This window comes from Rana temporaria, chromosome 2 (genome assembly GCF_905171775.1).
Source record: "Rana temporaria chromosome 2, aRanTem1.1, whole genome shotgun sequence".
In the NCBI taxonomy this organism is placed as follows: Eukaryota; Metazoa; Chordata; class Amphibia; order Anura; family Ranidae; genus Rana; species Rana temporaria.
In genome coordinates, this window is record NC_053490.1 from 458,047,468 (window position 1) to 458,074,416 (window position 26,949).

Sequence of the window (26,949 nt, forward strand, 5' to 3'; positions counted from 1 at the left end):
CTTATTTTGGGCACTATGTCTACTTATTGCCTGTAAGAAGACAAAGTTACAACTTTCACACCATTGTCTTTATATATATGCACCACGATCGAGACAAGCAGATATCCAGTCAACAGCCTGCTGGTACAGTGATTGTCTCAGGGTTTGTATGTGAACAGAGAGGTAAGCCTTCTGATTCACTATTGGTGAAGGGTACACGTTGTGTGGACCTACCCAAGCACGCACCTCCATTCACTTGAGTGTGATATATTTTTTCACTTATCTATTTATTAGTCACTTTACTTGTCTGTTTGTTGGACTGCACTTCAATACTGTCCATAAGACTTCTCTTTTTTTCAAGTTTTACCAAATCGGATATTTGTTTATTTCTACTAATTGCTTGGGAAGTTTTTTGTTCGAACTGTTCACTTATCATTGATAATTTGAAGATTCCTTATACGTGTTTTAGATACACTGTTTAGGCTAGACCACACTTATTTCACGTTTTATTGTGGGTTACCCCCACCGTGTCAATATACTTATTATCTCACGGCCCACTGTCCACGGATTTTTTGTCACCCCACCCCCCCCCTTTTTTACTTTTATGTCCCCCTTGTAGTTCGGTTTTTTTACAGCGCAGACACTTCCACATCTACACAGTATCAATTCTTTTGTCTTGAGAGGACAACACCCTTGGTGTTTGCTGCAGTATCCACGCCCACTTACCCCACTGTCCTTTTCTCTGGCCCACTCCCCTTCACTTTTATCCCATACAGCGCAGGAGCCCACCCAATACATTGATTACTGAACTTCAGTTTCAATACAGTTCTGTTTTTTGCAACCTGGCTCTAAGGGCCAGATCCACAAAGAGCCGCCGTAACTTAACTATTCTGATTTAAGTTACACTGCCGCAAAATTTCTACCTAAGTGCCCGATCCACAAAGCACTTACCTAGAAATTTTCGGCTGTGTAACTTAAATCCGTCCGGCGCAAGGCGTTCCTATTTTCATGGGGCGAGTCCCATTTAAATTAGGCGCGCTCCCGCGCCAGACGTACTGCGCATGCTCACGACGTCATTTTCCCGACGTGCATAGCGCGGTTTTACGTTACGCCGAGTTTTGAGAATCGCGCCAGGTAAAAAAAGTTGCGTGGGAAAAAAAAATAAAAATAACAGCGTCGCGGGTAAGAAGGGTCTACTTTTACAAGGTGTAAACAGTTTACACTTTGTAAAAGCAGCCCTAATTTTACGATTGCAACGTAAGTATTTACGGAGATTTCACGAAGCTAAACCGTTTCGTGGATCTCCGTAAGTGCTCATTTGCATACGCGAAGCGGCATTTCGACTCGAAATGCCCCCAGCGGCGGATGCGGTACTGCATCCTAAGATCCAGCAGTGTAAGTCCCTTACACATGTCGGATCTTCTGCCTATCTTTTGGAAACTGATTCTGTGGATCAGTTCCAAAGATAGAAACAGGGATACGACGGCGTATCAGTAGATACGCCGGCGTATCCCTTTTGAGGATCTGGCCCTAAGTATTTATTGCCACCACTCCACGCTGCACTCACCCACACATGTATATAGCTTTAAAGTAGATACAAACTCTTTTTAACAGTTTTCACATGCAGCATGTTACCTTGCATACCAATACAAATGCCATATCTGCTTTCCAGTGCTCCTCATTTGCATCCAAAGTGTAAACCCTTTACAACCACTTTTGTCTACAGGTAAGCCTATAACAAGGCTTAACTGTAGGTACTGTGAATTTCTCCTAAACTTGCACAGTTTAGACCCATAAACCCATGTGCCGACATCATCAGCACATACGCACTGAAGAAACGACTAGTACGTGCCGTTTCTTCAACTGCTGTGCCGTGACCGGCGGCTCCTACGCACATGCACGGGAGTGACGTCATCGTGGCTTCGACCAATCACAGCGCCGGAGCCCGCCAACCGGGAAGTAACATTCCCGGAGACATGTTTCCCGTCACAGCGGTGTATGGGGACCACTGCAACAGAATCTTTCTAGGGTTAGTATATCATAATGATCTAGTATGACCTCTCAATGGAGCCGCTTCACACAACTCCAGAGCGGCTCCGGTGAAAATTGCACAGGAGTCCTGTGTGTCTTTTGGTCTGTTTAAGGTCCGAATTCAGTCAAAAGTTCAGACCAAAATCAGACCTGAAATGGTGAACAGGGATGCACCGGAGCCCTGCTGTGAGCCGTAGTGTGAACCCAGCCTCACACTTCCATGAGCACTGGAGTTATATAGATAAGCAGAGGGTACTGTACCAACTTGGGTAGTGTCACCCAATGCTGTATGTTGGCCTAGGCCAGTGTTTCTCAATTCCAGTCCTCAGGCCCCCCCAACAGGTCAGGTTTTCCCTCAGATGAAAAGGCTGTGGTGATTACTAAGGCAGTGAAACTGATCAAATCACCTGTGCAAAATAATGGAAATCCTGAAAACCTGACCTGTTGGGGGGGCCTGAGGACTGGAATTGAGAAACACTGGCCTAGGCCAACAAGGCCCAGGCCTAGGGCAGCACTTTGCAGGGGGGCCGCACGGACAGCGTCCCCGCCGGCTTGCGCTACACTGTTGGGCAAGTTAGTTTAGCGCCCCCATGAATCGGCCGCACTGCTTCCAGTATGTGGGCAGTTGGCTTTCTGCAACTGTGGGGGGGGGGGGGCGTCGCTTATAATGTTTTACCATCCCTGTCCCATTGTAGAGATTTCCCTTCACTTCCTGTCCCATAGCCAAACAAGAAGTGAGAGGAAATCTATGCAAATTAAGGGAATCCATTGCCCTCCCCCAGGCCATCAGAACTAGTGTCCCTACTTGTCTTAAAATGCAAGGGGTGTGGCCTTGACAGGAAGGGGTGGGTCGTATTTAAATTAGGGGGTGCACGAGTTTAGTCAGGCCTAGGGCAGCACAAAACCAAAATACACCCCTGATGTCACCACATGTCTAGTAGTCAAGTCATGGGCTTTGCATACAATGCTGACCACATTACTTACCTTTTCAGCAGGGCCAGTGTTAATAGTCCACAAATGGAAGTTAGGTACTGCCAGTATTTCTAACAGGATCACAAGATATCTTTAACTTCTAATGGTGTTCTGTAGAGAAATAACAGGACAATGTGCATGTGTGGGCAGACTACTATATATATAGTTCTGATTTGACCACACATACACTTTACCTTCTATTTTATTCTAACCTGCTTGCAGAGGCACAGATACAATTCAAAGGAGCCAGCTTCCAGATTCTTGTTGATAATGCTTATTTGGAATCTGCACTGTTAGCTCCTCTGAAATGTATGCAAGCACTGGAATAATATATGCAGGGTGCATATTTTATTTAGTTACACATGCATAATTATACCACTGTGTGAAATATTTCTGGTAATGTGTTCAGTAGTAAAGCAAAGCACATATTTTCTTTTCCAATTCAAAGCAAAGCATGATTAGCTTTAATTGGTCCTTTCCCCCCCCCCCCCCCTTCTGCTTCATTCAGCCACAGAAATTAAAGCCTAAGTGCAGCCAAAATTGGAAACAGAAAATGCAGCACAAAGGACATTAGAATGTGTCCCTTGTGCTGATTCCTCTTTTATCAGTAAAATGCTCCTCCATCTTTTCACCCACCTTCGCTGCCGTAATCTTCCCGTGCGGCAGTGGTTATTACAACTAACACAGCCTTTCATCAAGAGAGCCTGACTATGCCTGCCTTTTCTGCCCAGCTCCTCCATTCATGAGTTGAGTTGAGTGGCATCTTGATATATCGCGGCAGGCCCGGATTGGCCATAGAGCAAACCGGGGCACTTGCCCGGTGGGCCGAGGCCACTAGGGCCCCCAGGGCGCAAGTTCTCGCAGGGGCCAAAAGCCTTTAGGCCTGTGCCGCTCTGCTAGCCTCCCCGCGGCCACCCGGCTGTCAGCTAAGCTCAGCCATCGGCGCCGGCAGGACGAAAACGTGAAGAAGTAGGAGCTAGATGAGACACCTACGGCCGCCCATATAGGTCAGCCGTCGGTGCCGGGGGTGTGACTAAGAAAGGGGGAGGAGCTACAGCAAACACATTGGAGCCGCCAAATGAAAGAAACCGTGAGTACAGCCCCCCCCCCCCTGTAACCTGGATGGGAGGAGCAGTGGGGACGGCTGCATAATTCGTATAGAACAATCATTCTCTCCATCTTCCTCCTGCGGGAGTTAGAGTAGAAGCAGGCATTCCGAGACCTGCAGGAAGAAGATGGAGAGAATGATTGTTCTATATGTAGCCGCCCCCACTGCTCCTCCTATCCTGCTCTCTGCTGCCCACCCAGTGCTCTCCTCCTCCCCCCATGCTCTCCCCCCCCCCCCCCCCTGTGCTCTCCTCCTCCCCCCGTGCTCTCCTCCTCCCCCGTGCTCTCCTCCTCCCCCCGTGCTCTCCGCCACCCCCCTGTGCTCTCTACTTCCCCCCCTGTGCTCTCCACTTCCCCACCTGTGCTCTCTGACACCCTCCTGTGCTCTACGACACCCCCTATGCTCTCTGTCACCCCTGTGCTCTCCACCTCCCCCAATGCTCTCCAGCCCCCCTGTGCTCTCCACATCCCCCATGCTCTCTGCCACCCCCCTGTGCTCTTCTCCTCCCCTCATGCTCTCCTCCTCCCCCCATGTTTTCCACATCCCCCCATGCTCTCCGCCACCCCCCATGCTCTCCACATCCCTCTGTGCTCTCTTCCTCCCCCCGTGCTCTCCACATCCTCCCATATCCACCACCCCCCTGTGCTCTCCACCTCCCCCATACTCTCCACTGCCCCCCTGTGCTCTCCTTTTCCTCCCTGTGTTCTCTGCCTCACTGTGCTCTCCACCCCCCCATGCTCTTTCCTGGTCCCCCCTCACCCCCACCCCCCTCACACACCTCTGCTGGGTTCCGTCCGAGTGGAGAGTGGGGAAATGGCCGGTTAACATGTCACAGGCTGCTCAATCCAAAATGCCCGTCCTATTTTTTGTCCCAGTCTGGGCCTGTATCGCGGTCATTTACCCCATAGGATGCCGACACGCTTGTTTCATAGAAGCCGTACTACAGCTTCAATGAATGGAGCAGGATCTATGAATGGAAGATGGGTGGATGATTGATAGCTTTGCCCCTGTCCATTCATAGATCTTTCATTCATAGAAGCTGTAGTATGGTTTCTATGAATGGAGCAGCTGAATGGAAAGAGTGGGCCCATATAAAATACAGGTGTTCTTTAACTACTTGCCGTCGCCGCACCGTCATAATACGTCCACAAGGTGGCTCTCCTAGGCGAGATCACGTATTATGACGTCCTACCTTTTAGCCGCCACTAGGGGGCGCACGCGCGCCGCCGGAGGCGCGCGCGCGCGCCCCCCGCTCGCCCCCGACTCCCGTGCGTGTGCCCGGCGGGCGCGATCGCCGCCGGGCACACGCGATCGCTCGGTACAGAGCGGGGAACGGGAGCTGTGTGTGTAAACACACAGCTCTCGTTCCTGTCAGCAGGGGAAATGCTTTTCTTCGGTTCATACAATGTATGAACCGAGGATCAGTGTTTCCCCTAGTGAGGCCACCCCCCCCCCCACAGTAAGAACACACCCAGGCATACTTAACCCCTTCCTCGCCCCCTAGTGTTAACCCCTTCACTGCCAGTGGCATTTTTATAGTAATCTAATGCATTTTTATAGCACTGATCGCTATAAAAATGCCAATGGTCCCAAAAATGTGTCAAAAATGTCCGAAGTGTCCGCCATAATGTCGCAATACCGAAAAAAAAATCGCTGATCGCCGCCATTACTAGTAAAAAAAATATTAATAAAAATGCCATAAAAATACCCCCTATTTTGTAAACGCTATAACTTTTGCGCAAACCAATCAATAAACGCTTATTGCGATTTTTTTTTACGAAAAATATGTAGAAGAATACGTATCGGCCTAAACTGAGGAAAAAAAATGTTTTTTTATATATTTTTGGGGGATATTTATTACAGCAAAAAGTAAAAAATATTCATTTTTTTCAAAATTGTCGTTCTATTTTTGTTTATAGCGCAAAAAATAAAAAACGCAGAGGTGATCAAATACCACCAAAAGAAAGCTCTATTTGTGGGAAAAAAAGGACGCCAATTTTGTTTGGGAGCCACGTCGCACGACCGCGCAATTGTCTGTTAAAGCGACGCAGTCCCGAATCGCAAAAAGTACTCTGGTCTTTGGGCAGCAATATGGTCCGGGGGGTAAGTGGTTAAAGTATTACTAAACCCAGGACCCTGCATTAACTATTTATGTGTTCTCCCACAGCAATTATTTTAGTAAATGTAAAGTGTTAAATATCTTTTCTCATCAGCAGTTAGAGCAGTCTCTTGACCTCTATCATTGTCTGGTTAAAGCTTGTAGGAGAAGATTTCATTCACCCCTGATTGTCATATGAGGCTGCAGGATCCCTGGCCCTCTGTCTGGACAGTGCTGATTGGCCCTGTGCTGATCACATGCATTCTTACAAGAAAAAAAAAACCTCTCGGGCAAACTGAGCATGTGCAGCTTGTCTGCAGGACTGTGGAAGAAGGGGAGGATCAGAGAAGACAGGATCAAACAGCATTTTTACACAATGCAGAGGATTAACCCCTTAGGTTCCACGGCGAGTATAACAAGCATGCATTACTGCATATACAGACTGATTTTACTGTTGTGGGTTTACTAACACTTTAAGGCCTCCCACAGTATTATTTAGTAGGTGCAAGCACAATGATGATATACAGTACCTAATGTAAAATCACATAACAATCAAAGTTAATTTTACTGTAGCCATTTCAATGAAAAATCCAATCTCCCTGCTTTCAGTTATCATATTTTGTTCTAAAAAAGACCACTCTACCTAAAGAGAAATAAATCATTTTTCATATTTATCAAATAAGTACATTAGAATGTATCTATGGGCAAAACATAAAATCCTATATTTATTTCCACATTGTATTTCAAATATTTCTTGCTCACTATTAATCTGAATGATCTTAAAATGTGTAAACTTACTTTGTGATGATCCTCACATATACATTTTTTTTAAATTCTGTGACACGTATTCACTGTGTCCTTTTAATCAGCACTGCTGTGTCACACATTTCACAGAGCCCATGTTCTGTCAGATTAGGCGACCCGTCAAAACTTGTAATGGAAGTGACGTTCCCTCGCGGCCATCTTGATACACTTGCACTTTGCCGCACTAAGCCTACAGTCTGAAGTCGCCAAGTGGACATCTTGTTACACCCACCGAAAGTCTTGCATTTCACACTTAGTTTTACCACTAAACTGAGTTTATATCGTCAAATACAGGATTTAGAAGTCTGTGACATTGTTTTGATGTTGAATTTCAAAAGCAGTGGTGTTTTGTCAGATGTGTGAGACCAGCAGGCTTGCCGCTGCTTTCAAAAATCAACTTCAAAACTGTGTCACAGAGTTCTAAATATTGTATTTCACGATATAAAAGCTCAGTTTAGTGGTAAAAATAAGTGTGAAATGCAAGACTTCGGTGGTGTAACAAGATGTCTGCTTGGTGACTTCAGATTGTAGGCTTATAGCCAGATTCTGGTAGGGCGGCATACTTTTGAGGCGGCGTAGCGTATCGCATATACGCTACGCCGCCGTAAGTAAGTGAGGCAAGTGCTGTATTCACAAAGCACTTGCCTCCTAAGTTATGGCGGCGTAGCGTCAATAGGCCGGCGTAAGTGCGCCTAATTCAAATGAGGATGGGGGGGCGTGTTTTATGTAAATTACTCGTGACCTGACGTGATTGGCGTTTTTACGAACGGCGCATGCGCCGTCCGTGTACATATCCCAGTGTGCATTGCTCCAAAGTACGCCGTAAGGACGTATTGGTTTCGACGTGAACGTAAATTATGTCCAGCCCCATTCATGGACGACTTACGCAAACAACGTAAACATTTTAAATTTCGACGGCCATACTTAACATTGACTAGGCCATCTATTTGTTCGACTAAAATGTATAAGAAAGAACCGGGACGGTAGGCACTCCAAAAATAAAAATTTGTTCCTTTTAATAAAAACTGGTCACAACATGGATGTCACAGCAAAAAATCTGGAAAAAGGGCTAACGCATTTCACACTCTCATACAGTGCTTATTCATAGCATTCATAGCATTTGTTCGACTAACTTTACGCCTGAAAACGCCTTACGTAAACGGCGTATCTTTACTGCAACGGGCAAGCGTACGTTTGTGAATCGGCGTATTTATTAATTTGCATATTCTACGGCGAACTCAACAGAAAGGCACCTAGCGGCCAGAGGAAATATTGCACCCTAAGATACGACGAGGATTAAGTGTATCTCAGTTTGAGCATACACTTAAACATATGACGGCTTAGAAACCAAATTACGACGGCGTATCTACCGATATGCCGGCGTAACTCTTTGTGAATCTGACTATTAGTGTGGCCGAGTTCGGGGTGTACCAAGGTGGCCGTGACGGAACATCACTTCCGTTACGAAATCTGACGTTTCGCCTAATCTGACGAAACATCTGCCTTCTGAACTACAGAGGTGCTAAGAGGAGGAGTTTCAGGAGGCAGAGTCAGTACGGGAATTGCTGATTGCAAGTAGCAAGGTACCATGGGATATATAGTCCTTAGGCCCCATACACACGATAGAATCCATCCGCAGATAAATCCCAGCAAATGGGTTTCTGCGGATAGATCCTATGGTGTGTACACGCCAGCGGATCTGTTTCCGCGGAGAAATCTCCTCTGGGATGGATTCCAGCAGATCGGATATTTGCTGACATGCACAACAAATCCATCTGCTGGAATCCATTCCAACGGATGGATCCGCTCGTCTGTACAGACTTACCGGATCCATCCGTCCAAAGGGATTCCCCGCACGCGTCGTAATGATTTGACGCATGCGTGGAATTCCTTATATGACAGCGTCGCGCCGTCGCCACGTCATAATCGCGGCGACGGCGCGACACGTCATCGCCAGAGGATTTCCGCACGGATTTCAATGCGATGGTGTGTACACTCCATCGCATAGAAATCTGCGGAAATCTTTGAGAGGATTTATCCGTGGAAACGGTCCGCTGGACCGTATCCGCGGATATATTCTCTCGTGTGTATGGGGCCTAAGGGATTAAAAACAACCAGTGGAAGAAAAGCTGCAAAGAACAAAGGGAATAAAGGAAGTTGTAGTAAGAGAGGACCAGCAGACAGGCAAAACTCACAACATGAAAGGAGATTTTCAAGTGGGCTTATATTGGATTGTCAAAGATAAAATATTGTTTGTATTTTTATTATAATGCTGATGTTATAAAATGAAAATGTATGCTGTGACCATAAATGTGATTTTTTCCACTGCCATAGTTAATACCTTAAAGTGGTAGTAAACCGCAGAAGAGCGAGGAGAGGACACCCAGGCATGGCCACACAGCAGGAGGTGAGCGGCAACCGAGGTCTGTGATGGCCCTGTGCGGACCGTGGTTGCCGCTCATCTCCTGCCGTACGGCCCGGTCATCAACAGGCCGCCGACTGGCACCAGTCCGCGGCCCCGGGGTTGGAGACCCCTGATGTAAACTGATACATTCTATCAGCTTGTGTTTTTGAAAAACAACAGACTTGCTGTGCAGATCACTGCATAAAAACAGAAGAAAGAATTCCTAAAAAAGAAAATGAATGCAGCCATCACATCTAAGGCCTAGTACACACGAGAGGATCGATCCGTGGAAACGGTCCGGAGGTCCGTTTCCACAGATAAATCCTCTGGCGGATTTTGATCTCATGGTTGTACTAACCATGAGATCAAAATCCCCGCGGAATTCCCTCCGCGGTGATGTGTCGCGCCGTCGCCACGATGATGACGCGGCGACGTGCGCAACGCTGTAATATAAGGACTTCCATGCATGTGTCGAATCATTACGACGCATGCGAGGGATGGATTCGGACGGATTGATGTACAGACCATCTGATCAATCCGCTGGACTGGATTCCAGCGGATCGATTTCTTAGCATGTTAAGAAATTTTGATCCGCTGGAAATCCATCGCCGGGAAAAATATCCGCGGAAAAATATCCGCTGGATCGTACACACCAGGGAATCTATCCGCTGAAACCGGTCCGCAGATAAATTCCAGCGGATAGATCCTCTCGTGTGTACGGGGCCTAATGCCGCGTACACACCATCACTTTATGTGATGAAAAAAAACGACACTTTCTGTGAAGTAAAAAATTACGTTTTTGAAACTTCAATTTTCAAAGACGAAGTTGCCTACACACCATCGTTTTCTCACAATGATCTTGCAAAGTGAGGTTACGTTCCACCACGTTTTACCATTGAAGCTTGCTTCATAAGTAGCTTCTGGGCATGCGTGGATGAAAAAACGTCTTAGAAAACGACGTTTTTTGCTACACACGGTCAATTTCTGTGAAGTAAAAAGTGCACTTTTGAAAAACGACACATAAAATTGAAGCATGCTTCAATTTTTTTTGGTCGTTTTTTACAAGACATAAAACGACGTTTTCCCCCACACACAGTCAATTAAAGTGACGTTTTTTAAAAACGTCATTTTTTTTCATCACATAAAGTGATGGTGTGTACGCGGCATAAGAATTAGTAAGCTGCAATATAATAGGTGTTTGCTTTTGGGTTTAATATGGCTTTAATCTGCAGACAATGGAGAATTTGGTGGTACAGTTTGCTGTTACTAAAAACCCAGAATATTTCCATGGAGAAAATTCCTAGCGCCAATCCTTTATGCTTCATTCACACAGTCGTACTAATTTGCGGGTACTGGTGCGTGCCTTTGAACGCACACTGTCTGCTTTCGGGGACACGCACCCTCGCGATTTTCACATTGGGACCAGCAGATGTGTACATGCAGCTGCAGCGCCCCAACAGACATGAATGAAATTGGCTGCATGCGCATGCACGGAACACCCATGCATCCTATGTGGGCACAGACAGCCCTTCACATGGAGGTACAGATGGGTACGCCTGTGTGAATGACGCCTGGAAATGCTGAACTGTCCAGCTGGTAAAAATGTATGAAAGTACATACAGTTAAATACAGTTTAATGAAAGTGTCATATCTTACCTTTAATCCATGCAGGTTGCCTATGCAGATCGGCTGGTCTAATAGAAAGAAGGCCTTTCCCTATCTGTAGTGTGGGCTCTGTTTGTGTGTCCACTGTGTTTAGCTTGGTCTAGTAGTTGCTAAGAGACCATTCAGCATGTAGTTTGTCTGAGCTGTGTCCAAGTTCCTGCTTCATCAGGATTGGAAGCAAGCACACTATGTTTTCATTGGCCATTCCTGAATGGCCACATAAATTCATATTAACCACTTAAGGACTGAGCCTCTTTTTGACACTTGTTGGGCTAGATTCAGATAGATTAGCGGATCTTTAGATCTGCGTAATCTATCTGATTTAAAATCCGCCGGCGCAAATTTGAGAGGCTAGTGCAGTATTCAGATCGTAACTCCCCCGGCGGAATTCAAATTCCGCGGCTAGGGGGAGTGTACAATTTAAATCAGGCGCGTCCCCGTGACGATTTAACTGCGCATGCGCCTCCGGCTAAATTTCCAAGTGCGCATGCTCTAAATGACGTCGCTAGGACGTCATTGGTTTCGGCGTCAACGTAAATTACGGCCATCCGTATTCGCGACCGACTTATGCAAACGACGTAAAAAATTCAAAACTCGGCGCGGGAACGACGGCCATACTTAACATAGGATACGCCGCACTTACCCCTGCTATAGCAGGGGTAACTATCCGCCGGAAAAAGCCGAACGCAAACGACGTAAAAAAAAAGCGACGGGCGGGCGTTCGTTTCTGAATCGGCGGATCTCCTCATTTGCATATTCGTCGCGTATACAAATGGATGCGCCACCTAGCGGCCGGCGGGAGATTGCAGCCTAAGATCCGACAGTGTAAGTCACTTACACCTGTCGGATCTAAGGGAGATCTATGCGTAACTGATTCTTATGAATCAGTCGCATAGATCCGACCGTCGGATCTCAGAGATACGACGGCGTATCAGGAGATACGCCGTCGTATCTCTTTTCTGAATCTAGCCCTTGTTGTTTACAAGTTAAATTCGTTTTCTTTTTTTTTTTGCTAGAAAATTACTTTGAACCCCCAAACATATTTTATTTTCAGGCACCCTAAACAATAAAATAGCGGTCATTGCAATATTTTATGTCACACCGTATTTGCTCAGCGGTCTTACAAGCGCAATTTTTGGGGGGAAAAGATTTTTTTTTGCTTAAAAAATAAGACAATAGTAAAGTTAGCCTAATTTTATTATATTGTGAAAGATAATGTTACGTTCAGTAAATTGATACCCAACATGTCACGCTTCAAAATTGCGCTTGCTGGTGGAATGGTGACAAGCTCTGACCCTTAAAAATCTCCATAAACGATGTTTAAATATATCTACAGGTTACCAGTTTTGAATTGCAGGGGTGTGCTATAATTATTGCTCTCACTCTAACGATCGTGGTGATAGTGCTGGTTCACATAGGCGCGACTCGTCAGTCGGCTTAGCCACTTGACGAGTCGCGCTCCGTTCTGTACTATGGAACCGTTCTAATAGTAGCGACTCAAGTCGCTCCGACTTAGAAAAAGGTTCCTGTACGCCTTTGGGACGACTTCAGCGTGACTTGCATGGACTTCAATACAGAAGTAATTTTGCAAGTCGCCTCTGAAGTTGTGGGCAGATCGCCTTGCCGAGTCGTTCAGCAAGTCGTGCTGCCCCTGTGTGAACCGACTCCCACATGTGTGGTTTGAACACCGTTTACATATGCGGGCGCGACTTAAGTATGCGTTCGCTTCTGTGCACGAGCTCGGCGGGATGAGGCACTTTACATTTTTTTGTGGTGATACAGCATTTGCAAGGATAAAACACACAATGAGAAGGTAATACATTGCCTCTTCACTGCCTGTCAAATTCCTTCTGAAAAGTGATCAAATTGTGGATTGCTTTTCTCGGTGCAGCATTCCTTGTCGCATGTGTAAACATAGACTGTCACTTGGGACTCCCCAGCAGTCTGGCCCAGTAACTCCCACTTAGCAACCCCCATGCAAAAACCCTGTTGCTAGGTAACAGATGGATGCTTATTCCCAGCATTACAGGGGTGGGAACTTACGGTTTTCGCATACTAGCAACGGGGCAGAACCATAGGCATGCGCACGGGGTGTGCCAGGTGTGACTGGGGTGCGCCACCGTTTTAAATAACTAAGTGTATAACTTTAAGAATGGGGGAGTAGATGCATGCAATTACCGTAGTTGTGTTCCCACAATCCCAATAGTAAAATATAGATAAGTACTGCTAATTCTCTCCCTATAGATACATATACAAAATAAAATCTTCCAGTAAAAAATAAATATTAATGGGAATTCATATTTGGATGACCAGCGATTCAGATGTGGAGAACGAGATCAAACCAGGTGACAGTTGCCAATGGTGGGGGAGGAATAAAGTGGAGTCTGATTTGTACCCCCCAGAGTGGGGAAAGTGTGGTTTGACCTGGGAGATACACGTCTAACTTATAGATGATCACAACCTTGAATGGTGGTGGGAGACACTGATCATGTTTACTGTGGCACATGGAGTGGATGAATATATGAACAACTGTGACACTGTATATTCGAAAATAGACATTAGAAAAAATATATATGAACCCACCACTGTATGAAAATAGCAATATGAATTCACATTCATATTTATTTTTTCACTGGAAGATTGTATTTTGTATAAGCATCTATAGCAGTACTTATCAATATATTACAAAAATCTGCAGTTGTTTAATATATATATATATATATATATATATATCTACTAGGGTAACCTGATGCCTACATAGGTTTTTTTATTCAATAGGAGAACTTACCTTCAAACTAGAACTAAACCCTCCTCTGCTTTACAGCCAAGGAAGCTGCCATCTCAGCCTTTGTTTGGTTTGCTGTTGCCATGGTGATTGGTTATGGCATCAGTCATTAGATGGCTTGACAGGCAACACAAATGATGACAATTTTTAATTTTGTATGTTATTTTCGTATTTCATTGGACTGACACATGTTTAAAAATAGAACTTATTTTTCTTCTGTGTGATGTTTACAGAATCGTAAAGTTGTTGTTGTTGAAAAAAAAAAAAAAAAGAGGGCCATTTACTGTGTGATGTCACAGTATGTGAGGGTTTATAAACAGCAGTGCTAGGCTGTTTACCATTAGCTGAGGAGCAGTGATACTGTGCGCATCACTGAAGCGTTTCTCCCTGCGATATATAGATTACTATTGTTTTTAGTGAAATTATTCATAGAGTAGACGTCCATTACTACCAAGATGTCAGCATATGAACGTAGTCGTTTACGTAGTCGTTTACAACTACGTAATCGTCATTCCAATGATGAGGAAAGCCCATCAAGTAAGCAGGAATTTTAATAAAGGGATTATTTTAGGCTCACCACACACATTACAATCTGTCAGTACATACAGCAACTAGACATTAAAGGGCTTGGCTAAATAGATACATACTGATTGGCTAGTTTAGGTAGGTCTGCATTTTACATCGTTTTGGCAGGTATAAAGGTTACACCATCAGATTGTAACTGTATTGGTCACCTTAAAAGTGGATGTAAACCCACCGTAATCCTTTCTAAACTACTGCCATAGTACTGATCTATAAGGATATACATGCCTCTTGCATGTATCCTCACCTGTCAAATGTCTCTCCTCTGTCTGTTATAATAACTGAAAAACTGCAGATTCTGTGGGTGGATCTGTTGTCTGGAGCTCTGTGGGTGGAGTCGTGATGTCTGTAGAAAAGGAGTAGGGGTGGGAATTAAAAATAAATGCCTGTCTCTAGGCTAGTGCATCTATATATATAAAACTCAACGGCCCAGATTCAAGAAGCTATTGCGCCCGCGCAACCATAGGTTGCGCGGCGCAATAGCTGTTTTGCTCCCGCGTAGCGAATGCCCCTGATTCAGGAACATCGCTACGCGGACTGCAGCCTAGGATATAACAGGCATAAGCCTCCTTATGCCTTCATATCTCAGGCTGCATTCTTGCGTTGTCCGCTAGGGGGCGCGGCCATTGTGATCGGCGTATAGTATGCAAATTGCATACTACCACCGATTCACAAAAGTTGCGCGGGCCCTGCGCACGCAAGGTACGGAGTTTCCGTACGGCGACTTTAGCGCAAGGTTGCTCCTGCTATAGCAGGGGCAGCCAATGCTAAAGTATAGCCGCCCTTCCCGCTCGTGAAATTTAAATTTCACGTCGTTTACGTAAGTGATTCGTGAATGGCGCTGGACGCCATTCACGTTCACTTAGAAGCAAATGACGTCCTTGCGACGTCATTTGCCGCAATGCACGTCGGGAAAGTTTCCCGACGGAGCATGCGCTGTTCGCTCGGCGTGGGAGCGCGCCTAATTTAAATGATTCCCGCCCCCGGCGGGATCATTTACATTAGGCGCCCTTACGCCGGGCTATTTAGCATATCGCCCGCGCAATTTACGGAGCTACTGCTCCGTGAATCGCGGGCATATCAAAATATTTGCGTGGGCGCAGAGCAAAAATCGTTGCCCTTTGCCCACACAAATATTGCGCGGATCTACCTGAATCTGGCCCAACGTGTGTGTGTGTTTGTGTGTGTATGTATGTATGTATGTATGTTCCAGCATCACGTCCAAACGGCTAAAGATATTAACATGAAACTTGGCACACATGTTACTTATATGTCAGCAACAAACATAGGATAGGTGGTTTAACCCTTACCCACCCCCATTTGCCATGGTCGGGGTTTTCCTTTAAAGTCCCATTCAACTCTATGGGAAATACATGTTACGTCATAACTTCCAAACGGCTGTAGATATTTCGATAACACTTGGTCACATGTTACTTATATGTCCACTTAAACTATAGGATAGTTAATTTATCCCTTAACTACCCCCATTTGTGAGGGTCGGGGTTTTTGTTTAAAGTCCCATGCAAATCAATGGGAAATGTATGTTCCCACATAACTTCTGTACGCCTGGAGATATTTCAATAATACCTGCTACACATATTACTTATATGCCAAATAAAAATATATGACAGTTAAATTAACCCTTACCTACACCCTTATATAAAAGATGGGTATATTTATATTACTATGATTTTCCTCCCCAAAAGGTTAAGAGAGGTAGACCGGGCAACGCCGGGTATTCAGCTAGTATGTAAATAACCTGTCACTCACAGCAAGGGTGCAGAATTTCAATGCAGTGCCGGAAACGCTCAGGATTCGCTACGTTTCTCACACCATATATATGTGAACCAGGGCTAATAGTATTGGAGATGAAAGATGGTTAAAGTGGCAAATGACTGTAAACATAAACTGAACTGGACTATAGTTTGGTTCACATCTATGCATTTTTTTTCAGAGTGTTTTCAGCTTTTCAGAAACGCACTACAGTCCATTTAACATGGTTTTCTATGGGTCATGTTCACATCTGTGCATTTTCCACTGTTGCATTTTGTGGAAAGAGTCAAGGACTTTTTTTTCTTGCAGCAGGTTGCATTTTTGGTTCTATAGACATCAATGGAAATGCAGCGGAAATGCATAAAAATGCGGTGCTTGTGTTTTTTCTGCGTTTTTGATGCATTTTTGTTTGTTTCTCCTGCGTAACAACAGAAACCTCCCAAAAAACGAGTCAAATGCATTAAAAATGCATGTGAAAAAAAAACGCAAAATTCACTGGGAAAACGCATCAACCGCAACATGCAAAAGTGTGAACCAGGCCTATGTTTACATTTGCAGATGGGGCTGTATACTTGCTACTCCCTGTTGTATTTAGTGGACAGTACCGCCCAGTAAACTTGACCAATTCAAGTGAATGGGACTGCGCCGCAATTGGGCACAGTGGTGCGGGCCGGTGCATTGCCATGAAATGAGATTTGCCATGGAATGAGATGCTCCGCCTCCATCTCATCCTATTGGCTCACTCATGTCACGTGACAAAACATCAGTCACAGCTAGGCTATCATAGGGAGAGGATCTCCTCTCCCTGTGATTGCCCGATAGCACTGTCAGCAGCGTGCCTCCCGCCAGCGCTAAGTACACCCCGCGCCCGCAGCTCTACTCCCCGATTACATACACCCCGCGCCCGCAGCTCTACTCCCCGTCCCCCATTAAGGCTCAGGGAACGGGGCGAGTCTACGCTATTAGCGTAGACCTATCGTTGGCTACTTTAGTAGTGTAACGTAGCCAACGCTAGGTCTACGCTAATAGCATAGACTCGCCCCAGAATGATGGCAGAGCTGGTGGTCTAATAGCGTAGACTCTAATAGCGTAGACTCGCCCCGTTCCCTGAGCCTTAACGGGGGACGGGGAGTAGAGCTGCGGGCGCGGGGGACGGGGAGTAGAGCTGCGGGCGCGGGGTGTACGTAATCGGGGAGTAGAGCTGCGGGCGAAGGGTGTACTTAGCGCTGGCGGGAGGCACGCTGCTGACAGTGCTATCGGGCAATCACAGGGAGAGGAGATCCTCTCCCTATGATAGCCTAGCTGTGACTGATGTTTTGTCACGTAACATGAGTGAGCCAATAGGATGAGATGGAGGCGGACCATCTTATTCCATGGCAAATCTCATTTCATGGCAATGCACCGGCAAGTGTAAACAAGCCCTAACAGACTCCAGGAGGAGATCTCTCTTTGCACTGGTGTTTGCAGGTCTGCCCATCTGTGGAAGCAATTATAGGGGACATTGATTCTTCTAATGTAGCCATAGGACTGCTGCTGAAAATTATATCTCAAGTTCGCCACTATTTTAAAACTCATAAGAAAACATGTTTTTTAATATAGTTACATAGTAGGTGAGGTTGAAAAAAGACCATCAAGTCCAACCTATGGCCCCTTTCACACTGAGGCACTTCTAAACCACCAGTACAAACACTGAGCTCCTTTGAAGAGCTTTTCAGGCGCTTTTGTGGAGCTTTCCATTAATCACTTAAGCTCCGGACCAAAATGCAGGTAAAGGACCAGGCCCCTTTTTGCGATTCGGCACTGCATCGCTTTAACTGACAATTGTGCGGTCGTCCGACGTGGCTTCCAAACAAAATTGGCGTCCTTTTTTTCCCACAAATAGAGCTTTCTTTTGGTGGTTTTTAATTTTTGCGCTATAAACAAAGATAGAGCAACAATTTTGAATAAAAAAAAAATATTTTTTACTTTTTACCATAATAAATATCCCCCAAAAATATATAAAAAAATAGTTTTTTTCCTCAGTTTAGGCCGATACGTATTCTTCTACATATTTTTGGTAAAAAAAATCGCAATAAGCGTTTATCGGTTGGTTTGCGCAAAATTTATAGCGTTTACAAAATAGGGGATAGTTTTATTGCATTTTTATTAATTTTTTTTTTTTACTACTAATGGCGGCGATCAGCGATTTTTTTTTTCGTGACTGCGACATTATGGCGGACACTTCGGACAATTTTGACACATTTTTGGGACCATTGTCATTTTCACAGCAAAAAATGCATTTAAAATGCATTGTTTATTGTGGAAATGACAGTTGCAGTTTGGGAGTTAACCACAGGGGGCGCTGAAGGAGTTATGTTTCACCTAGTGTGTGTTTACAACTGTATGGGGGTGAGGCTGTAGGAGTGACGTCATCGATTGTGTCTCCCTATAAAGGGGATGATACGATCGATGCAGCTGCCACAGTGAAGCACGGGGAAGCCGTGTTTACACGTGGCTCTCCCCGTTCTTCAGCACCGGGGACCGATCGCGGGACCCCAGTGGCGATCGGGTCCCGCGGTCCCGGAGCTTCGGACCGGTTCGCGGGAGCGCACGCCCCACGGCTGGGTAGATGTACATGATGTACCTGTACGTACATCTGCCCAGCCGTGCCATTCTGCTGACGTATATCTGCACAGTGGCGTCACTAGGGTTGGTGTCACCTGGTGCGGTAAAATATGGTGTCACCCCCCCCCCCCCCCAATAACATTTTTCAAATATTTGTTACCCTACTGTTTGCTCTCTGTTCTCCTTTCTTCCCATTTTCTCTCTCTCCCTATCCATCTTTCTTGTTTGTTCTATCCCTTCTTCTTTCTCTCCATTTTTCTTTGTCCCCTCCCCCCACCTGTCTGTCTTTCTCCAGAACCGGAATTCACATCTCAGGAGCCTATAGGCCAGGGGCGTACCTAGAGCATTTGGCACCCGGGGCGGATCCAATATCTGGCCCCCCCCCCCCCACACGTTAAAATGTAAAAACACCACACTGTGCCCCCTGCATACCTCTGCATCCTTCAATATCTTTTTGTTACTACTGTGTACCCCTCTCCACAACTGCACCTCTGGACCCCTTTACATTGCACAGCACCCTGCATCACTGGACCCCTTTACATTACACAGCCCCCTGCATCACTGGACCCCTTTAAAATTACACAGTACCCTGCATCACTGGACCCCTTTAAAATTACACAGCCCCCTTCACATCTGGACCCTTTTACATTACACAGCACCCTGCACCTCTGGGCCCCTTTACATTACACAGCACCCTGCACCTCTGGACCTCTTTACATTACACAGCACCCTGCATCACTGGACCCCTTTACAATACACAGCACCCTGCATCACTGGCCCCCTTTACATCTCATAGCCCCCTGCACCTCTGGACCCTTTTACATTACACAGCACCCTGCATCACTGCACCCCTTTTACATTACCAGCCACCCGCACCTCTGGACCCCTGCATGTTACACAGACCCCCTTCAGTGCAGACACCCCCTCAGTGCAGACACCCCCCCCTTTGTGCAACCCCCCCTCAGTGCAAATCCCCCCCCCTCAGTGCAAACCCCCTCGGTGCAAACACCCCCAGTGCAAACCCCCCCTTAGTACAACCCCCCCAGTGCAAACCCCCTCAGTGCAAACACCCCCTTAGTACAACCCCCCCTCAGTGCAAACACTCCCCCCCTTCAGTGAAATCCCCCCAGGTGCAAACACACTCCCTTCCCATTCAGTACCTCAGATCATCGCAGGCAGCGCCACAGCACATGGACAGAAGGTCCCCTCCCCCTCTGTTTTTTTTTTTTAATCGGGATGGTGTCACCCCTCTAGTGGGTGTCACCCGGTGCGGACCGCACCCCCCGCACCCCCTAGCAACGCCTCTGTATCTGCAGGAGGCGGTCGTTAAGTGGTTCATTTCAATGTAGAGGGGAGTTTTTTCACCGCCCTGCCAGCATACTGCTCCAGTGTGAATGCATTCATTGATTTTAATGGAAATAGGTTTTCGTGAGCTTTTTAGGCGCTGTTTTTAGCGTGAAAGCACCTGAAAGGTGCCTCAGTGTGAGAGTGGTCTATGTGTGTGATTATATGTCAGTATTACTTTGTATATCCCTGTATGTTGTGGTCATTCAGGTGCTTATCTAATAGTTTCTTGAAACTATCGATACTCCCCGCTGAGGCTGGATTCACACCTATGCATTTTTAGTGCTTTTTGCATTTTGCAGATTTGCACTACAGAACGTGCTCCATAGGAAACCATGTTAAATGGACTGTAGTGCAAATCTGCAAAATGCAAAAAGCACTAAAACTGCATAGGTGTGAATCCAGCCTGAGACCACCATCTGTGGAAGGGAATTACACATCCTTGCCACTCTTACAGTAAAGAACCCTCTACGTAGTTTAAGGTTAACCTCTTTTCTTCTAATTTTAATGGGTATGTTTTAATATGTCGTTGTTTTTTGCAGGGAATGCAGACAATGCACCTGACCAGCAACTTCCACTGAGATCTGGAAGAAGGAGACAACAGGTGCCACCGATTCCTAGAAGAAGGAGACGACAAAACTCTGACGCCGGTCAGAGGGAGAGAAGTCGTTCCCCGATTAGAGGAAACCATGCTGAGAACCGACCAGAACCAGAAAATCCCCGGAGACCCCCAGTGGGCAACCAACAGCAGGGGGAGCCTCCTATCTGCTGTATATGCCTAGAGAATTTGGAAGAGGGAGAAGGGACTACCAGATTACCCTGCTCCCACCTCTTTCACACTGTCTGCATCACAACGTGGATACAGACAAATAGTGTTTGTCCCTTATGCCGAGCAATGATCCCTCAGCCTAGGAGGGTAAGTAACATGTCTGTCAGCCTTTTACCCCAAAACAGCTTTCTGTTACTATTACTGAGTAAAGGAGGTTGTTTTTGGTGAAAAGTTTTAGAAATCACTGTTTTGGATAAGCAAATATTCCTTAGAAAATTATTAAAACATTTCAATTATTTCCCCTTAGGATCCTAATGTTGAACTATTGCATCAATACGAAACCACGTTGCCAGGATACGGAATGTTGATCATCCATGGTCCTGCCAGTTTCTTCGCAGGAAATCCATCAATAACCTTAACCGTGACAAATGGAGAGCCGAATATAAGCATTGTTTTCTCCCCACAGCCCTAAAAAAAAGCGCTAATGGGGAAGGAGAGAGGAAAAGGGGAAAGGAAGACACTAAACCAAAAAGGACATAGGAGGAAAGGAAGAAGAAAAGGAAGTGAAGGATGCCAGTCGCTTCCAGGACACACAGAAAACAATCACAGCTAAAGTGCAGTAAGTTGTGATAAGTTCAAACATGCAGCATTTTATCGCAGCACACAAGAAGGCACCGCATGTCACTGTACAGCAGCACAACGCAGTGGCGTAGCGTGGGGGGTGCCAGGGGGGCCACCGCCCCGGGCACAAAATTTAGAGGGGCGCTGTCACAAGTGTGGAGAGGAGGGAGCACCAACAACAGATGGAACATATGCATAATGTCACCACTCCAGGCTTTACCAGTCATTATCAAGCACACTCTCCTCTTCCCTACAGCCACCGCTGTCTCACACAGTGGATCATGTGACCAGATTGGAGCTAGCTGAAAATAGGTAAGTCCATGGGTCAGAGAGGTGAAAATTACTGGATGACAGAGGACTTGGTGACAGCAGGGGACTGGGTGACAGAGGACTTGGCGACAGAGAACTTGGCGACAGCAGGGGACTGGGTGACAGAGGACTGGGTGACAGAGGACTTGGCGACAGCAGGGGACTCGGTGACAGAGGAATTGGCGACAGCAGGGGGCTGGATGACAGAGGACTTGGCGACAGCAGGGGACTGGGTGACAGAGGACTTGGCGACAGAGAACTTGGCGACAGCAGGGGACTGGGTGACAGAGGGCTGGGTGACAGAGGGCTGGGTGACAGAGGGCTGGGTGATAGGGGACTGGGTGACAGCAGGGGACTGGGTGACAGAGGACTGGGTGACAGCAGGGGACTGGGTGACAGCAGGGGACTGGGTGACAGAGGGCTGGGTGACAGCATAAGACTGGGTGACAGGGGACTGGGTGACAGAGGACTGGGTGACAGCAGGGGACTGGGTGACAGCAGGGGACTGGGTGACAGAGGGCTGGGTGACAGAGGGCTGGGTGACACAGGGGACTGGGTGACAGAGGGCTGGGTGACAGCAGGGGACTGGGTGACACAGGGGACTGGGTGACACAGGGGACTGGGTGACACAGGGGACTGGGTGACAGAGGACTGGGTGACAGAGGACTGGGTGACAGAGGGCTGGGTGACAGCAGGGGCCCGGGGCGACAGCAGGGTACTGGGTGACAGAGGACTGGGTGACAGAGGGCTGGGTGACAGAGGGCTGAGTGATAGGGGACTGGGTGACAGCAGGGGACTGGGTGACAGCAGGGGACTGGGTGACAGAGGACTGGGTGACAGAGGGCTGGGTGACATCAGGGGACTGGGTGACAGCAGGGGACTGGGTGACAGAGGGCTGGGTGACAGAGGGCTGGGTGACAGCAGAAGACTGGGTGACAGGGGACTGGGTGACAGAGGACTGGGTGACAGCAGGGGACTGGGTGACAGCAGGGGACTGGGTGACAGAGGGCTGGGTGACACAGGGGACTGGGTGACGGAGGGCTGGGTGACAGCAGGGGACTGGGTGACAGCAGGGGACTGGGTGACAGAGGGCTGGGTGACACAGGGGACTGGGTGACAGAGGACTGGGTGACAGAGGGCTGGGTGACAGAGGGCTGGGTGACAGCAGGGGACTGGGTGATAGCAGGGGACTGGGTGACAGAGGGCTGGGTGACACAGGGGACTGGGTGACACAGGGGACTGGGTGACACAGGGGACTGGGTGACACCGGGCTGGGTGACACAGGGAACTGGGTGACAGAGGGGACTGGGTGACACAGGGCTGGGTGACACAGGGGACTGGGTGACACAGGGGACTGGGTGACAGAGGGCTGGGTGACACAGGGGACTGGGTGACAGAGGACTGGGTGACAGAGGGCTGGGTGACAGCAGGGGACTGGGTGACAGAGGGCTGGGTGACACAGGGGACTGGGTGACACAGGGGACTGGGTGACAGAGGGGACTGGGTGACAGAGGGGGCTGGGTGACACAGGGGACTGGGTGACAGAGGGGACTGGGTGACACAGGGCTGGGTGACACAGGGGACTGGGTGACACAGGGCTGGGTGACACAGGGGACTGGGTGACACAGGGCTGGGTGACACAGGACTGGGTGACACAGGGCTGGGTGACACAGGGCTGGGTGACACAGGGGACTGGGTGACACAGGGGACTGGGTGACACAGGGCTGGGTGACACAGGGGACTGGGTGACACAGGGCTGGGTGACACAGTGACAGGGCTGGGTGACACAGGGCTGGATGACACAGGGGACTGGGTGACACAGGGCTGGGTGACACAGGGGACTGGGTAACACAGGGGACTGGGTGACACAGGACTGGGTGACACAGGGCTGGATGACACAGGGGACTGGGTGACACATGGCTGGGTGACACAGGGGACTGGGTGACACAGGGGACTGGGTGACACAGGGGCTGGGTGACACAGGGGCTGGGTGACACAGGGCTGGGTGACACAGGGGACTGGGTGACACAGTGACAGGGCTGGGTGACACAGGGCTGGGTGACACAGTGACAGGGCTGGGTGACACAGGGCTGGGTGACACAGTGACAGGGCTGGGTGACACAGGGCTGGGTGACACAGTTACAGTGACAGGGCTGGATGACACAGGGCTGGGTGACACAGTGACAGTGACAGGGCTGGGTGACACAGTGACAGGGCTGGGTGACACAAGGCTGGGTGACACAGTGACAGTGACAGGGCTGGGTGACACAGGGCTGGGTGACAGAGGGCGTGGTGACAGCAGGCAGAGGACTGGGAGAAATTGGCCTTTTTTTTTTGTACCTCCATGTTGTTCTGCCCAGAACGTGGGACCGTGCGACCATCCCTGAGGCCGGCCGCTCCGCCCCCCGAAACAGGCGGGGCCACACCCCCTCACGAGTCCCGACCATTGTAAGTGAGGGAGGCGGGCCAGCTCCTAAGCATCAGAGCCCTGAGCCCTGAGCCGCCGAATGGCTCAGCAGGTGGAGGGAACTGTCATTGTACTGCATGCGATAGTTCCCTCCCCGCGCCCCCGCACAATCCACAGCAGACATTCCCTCTCCACCTCCGGTACACACTGCTGCATAATGTGCGCCCTGGATATCGAGCTGGTCTAGGAGGGCGGGACTTTTCTCACAGCAGCGCGGCAAAAGTTTTAACACTCGCTGCCCGCTGATTGTGTGTGACGTCATCATGTAGTGGAGGGGAAGGAGGAGGAGGGAGCGGATCTCTGAGCTGCAGCCACAGCTTAGCCCAAAGCGGCCCAGCCTGCCGGGAAATTTCCCGGTATCCTGGTAGGCCAGTCCGGCCCTGCACTCATCTACCACCAAGAGGGGATGCTACCAACCTGAGTATAGGGTGAGTGTGGCCAGTGAAACTTCCCCCCAAGTTGTATCTGTCCACACTCCCCCATGCCCAGCGTAATGGTACTACCCCCTGGCCCCACCTATATGCACTCATCTACCACCAAGAGGGGACGCTACCACCCTGAGTATAGAGTGAGTGTGGCCAGTGGAACTTCCCCCCAAGTTTCATCTGTCCACACTCCCCCACGCCCAGCGTAATGGTACTACCCCCTGGCCCCACCTATATGCACTCATCTACCACCAAGAGGGGACGCTACCACCCTGAGTACAGGGTGAGTGTGGCCAGTGGAACTTCCCCCCAAGTTTCATCTGCCCTCACTCCCCCACGCCCAGCATACTGGTAATACCACCTGCCCTCACCTATATGAACTCATCTACCACCAAGAGGGGACGCTACCACCCTGAGTATAGGGTGAGTGTGGCCAGTGGAACTTCCCCCCAAGTTTCATCTGTCCACACTCCCCTACGCCCAGCGTAATGGTACTACCCCCTGACCCCACCTATATGCACTCATCTACCACCAAGAGGGGATGCTACCACCCTGAGTATAGGGTGAGTGTGGCCAGTGGAACTTCCCCCCAAGTTTTATCTGTCCACACTCCCCCACGCCCAGCTTAATGGTACTACCCCCTGGCCCCACCTATATGCACTCATCTACCAATAAGAGGGGACGCTACCATCCTGAGTATAGGGTGAGTGTGGCCAGTGGAACTTCCCCCCAAGTTTCATCTGTCCACACTCCCCCACGCCCAGCGTAAAGGTACTACCCCCTGGCCCACCTATATGCACTCATCTACCACCAAGAGGGTCCAGAGAAAATGGGGCGCCTTGCAGATAAGTTGGGCTACGTGCCCAGGTAAAAACATTTATTTACTAACACACTGGTCAACATACAATGACTGGCATGCACTGACCTACACTAACAGACGACGTCCAGATGTACATAAACTGACCGCTCCATGTTTTAGATAGATGCACACACACACACAACCAAATTAGGAGAGAGTAGATCGCACACAGATTATAGGATGAGGCCTACTACAAACATACATCCAACATTAGAAAAAGGATGACTAGCATCCAGTAGGGTAGCTTAGTGTAGTTAGTGTAGGTCCTGCCCTAGAAGAGTCTACCTTGCCGTGGTGGGCAGGCTTCGAATCTCTTGGTCAACAGTGTGCCAGCAAACGGGCGAGAGGATCACTAGATCTTCACTTCTGGCCAATTAATTTTACCAAAGGACTCTTGGTTTAATCAGAGTATATATAGTTGGAAAAGGAAAAAATGTGTATAGGTCCAGGGCTGGACTGGGACAGAAATTTGGCCCTGGACTTCATCCAGACCGGCCCACTTTAATTTTAAGTGTCCCCCTTGCATCAGAGTCCCCCTTACATCAGTGTCCCCCATCAGAGCCCCCCTTGCATCAGAGAGTCCCCCTTGCATCAGAGCCCCCCTTGTATCAGAGTATCCCCCATCAGAGTCTTCCTTGCATCAGAGTGTCCCCATCAGAGTTTTTCTTGCATCAGAGTGTCCCCCCTTGCATCAGAGATCTCTCTTGCATTAGTGTTTCCCTTCAGTGTCCCCCCTTGCATCAGAGAGTCCACCCCTTGCATCAGAGTGTCCCCCCTTGCATCAGAGTGTCCCCCCTTGCATCAGAGAGCCCCCTTTGCATCAGAGTCTCCCCCCTTATATCAGAGTGTTTCCCCTTGCATCAGAGTGTCCCCCCTTGCATCAGAGTGTCCCCCCTTGCATCAGTGTCCCCCCTTGTACCCAGGGCAGGACTTAGGGTGGTGGTGGCCCCTGGGCTTGAGTGTTGAAGGGGCCCCCTGGAGCCAAGAATTGGGGGGGGTTGGAAGATGTTGAGCGAGGGGGGGATCATAGTTGTTGAGCGGGGGGTGCGCATTACAGTTGTTGAGCGGAGGGGGGGGCGAATTGAAGTTGTTGAGCGGGGGGGTGCACATATTAAAGTTGTTGAGCGGGGGGGGCGAATTGAAGTTGTTGAGCGGGGGGGATGCCTCTCACCTGTGCATGGAATGTGTCGGCTCTCTTCCCTTCAGCAGACATCCACGCACCACTACACCTGTGCCGACAGCCGGGGCCACAGGCTGTCATTAGCCGGGCTGTCAGCTTTCTTCCCATCAGCAGCCACAGTCCTCCACCAGGGCCAGATTATGAACATCACGGGCCTGGTGCTGAGGATT

General features: G+C 48.5%; 1 protein-coding gene across 3 annotated transcripts in view; it reads right to left on the reverse strand.

Moving 5' to 3' along the window:
- The window catches only part of EFCAB5 (EF-hand calcium binding domain 5), a 107,254-nt gene extending 96,081 nt beyond the window's left edge, over window positions 1–11,173 (reverse strand). For all 3 annotated transcript variants that reach the window (XM_040338574.1, XM_040338575.1, XM_040338573.1), the window contains exon 1: window positions 11,053–11,173. The gene's annotated coding sequence lies outside the window, so the exon portion shown is untranslated. The remainder of the gene's footprint in view (window positions 1–11,052) is intronic.
- Between the last annotated feature and the right edge of the window lie 15,776 nt (window positions 11,174–26,949).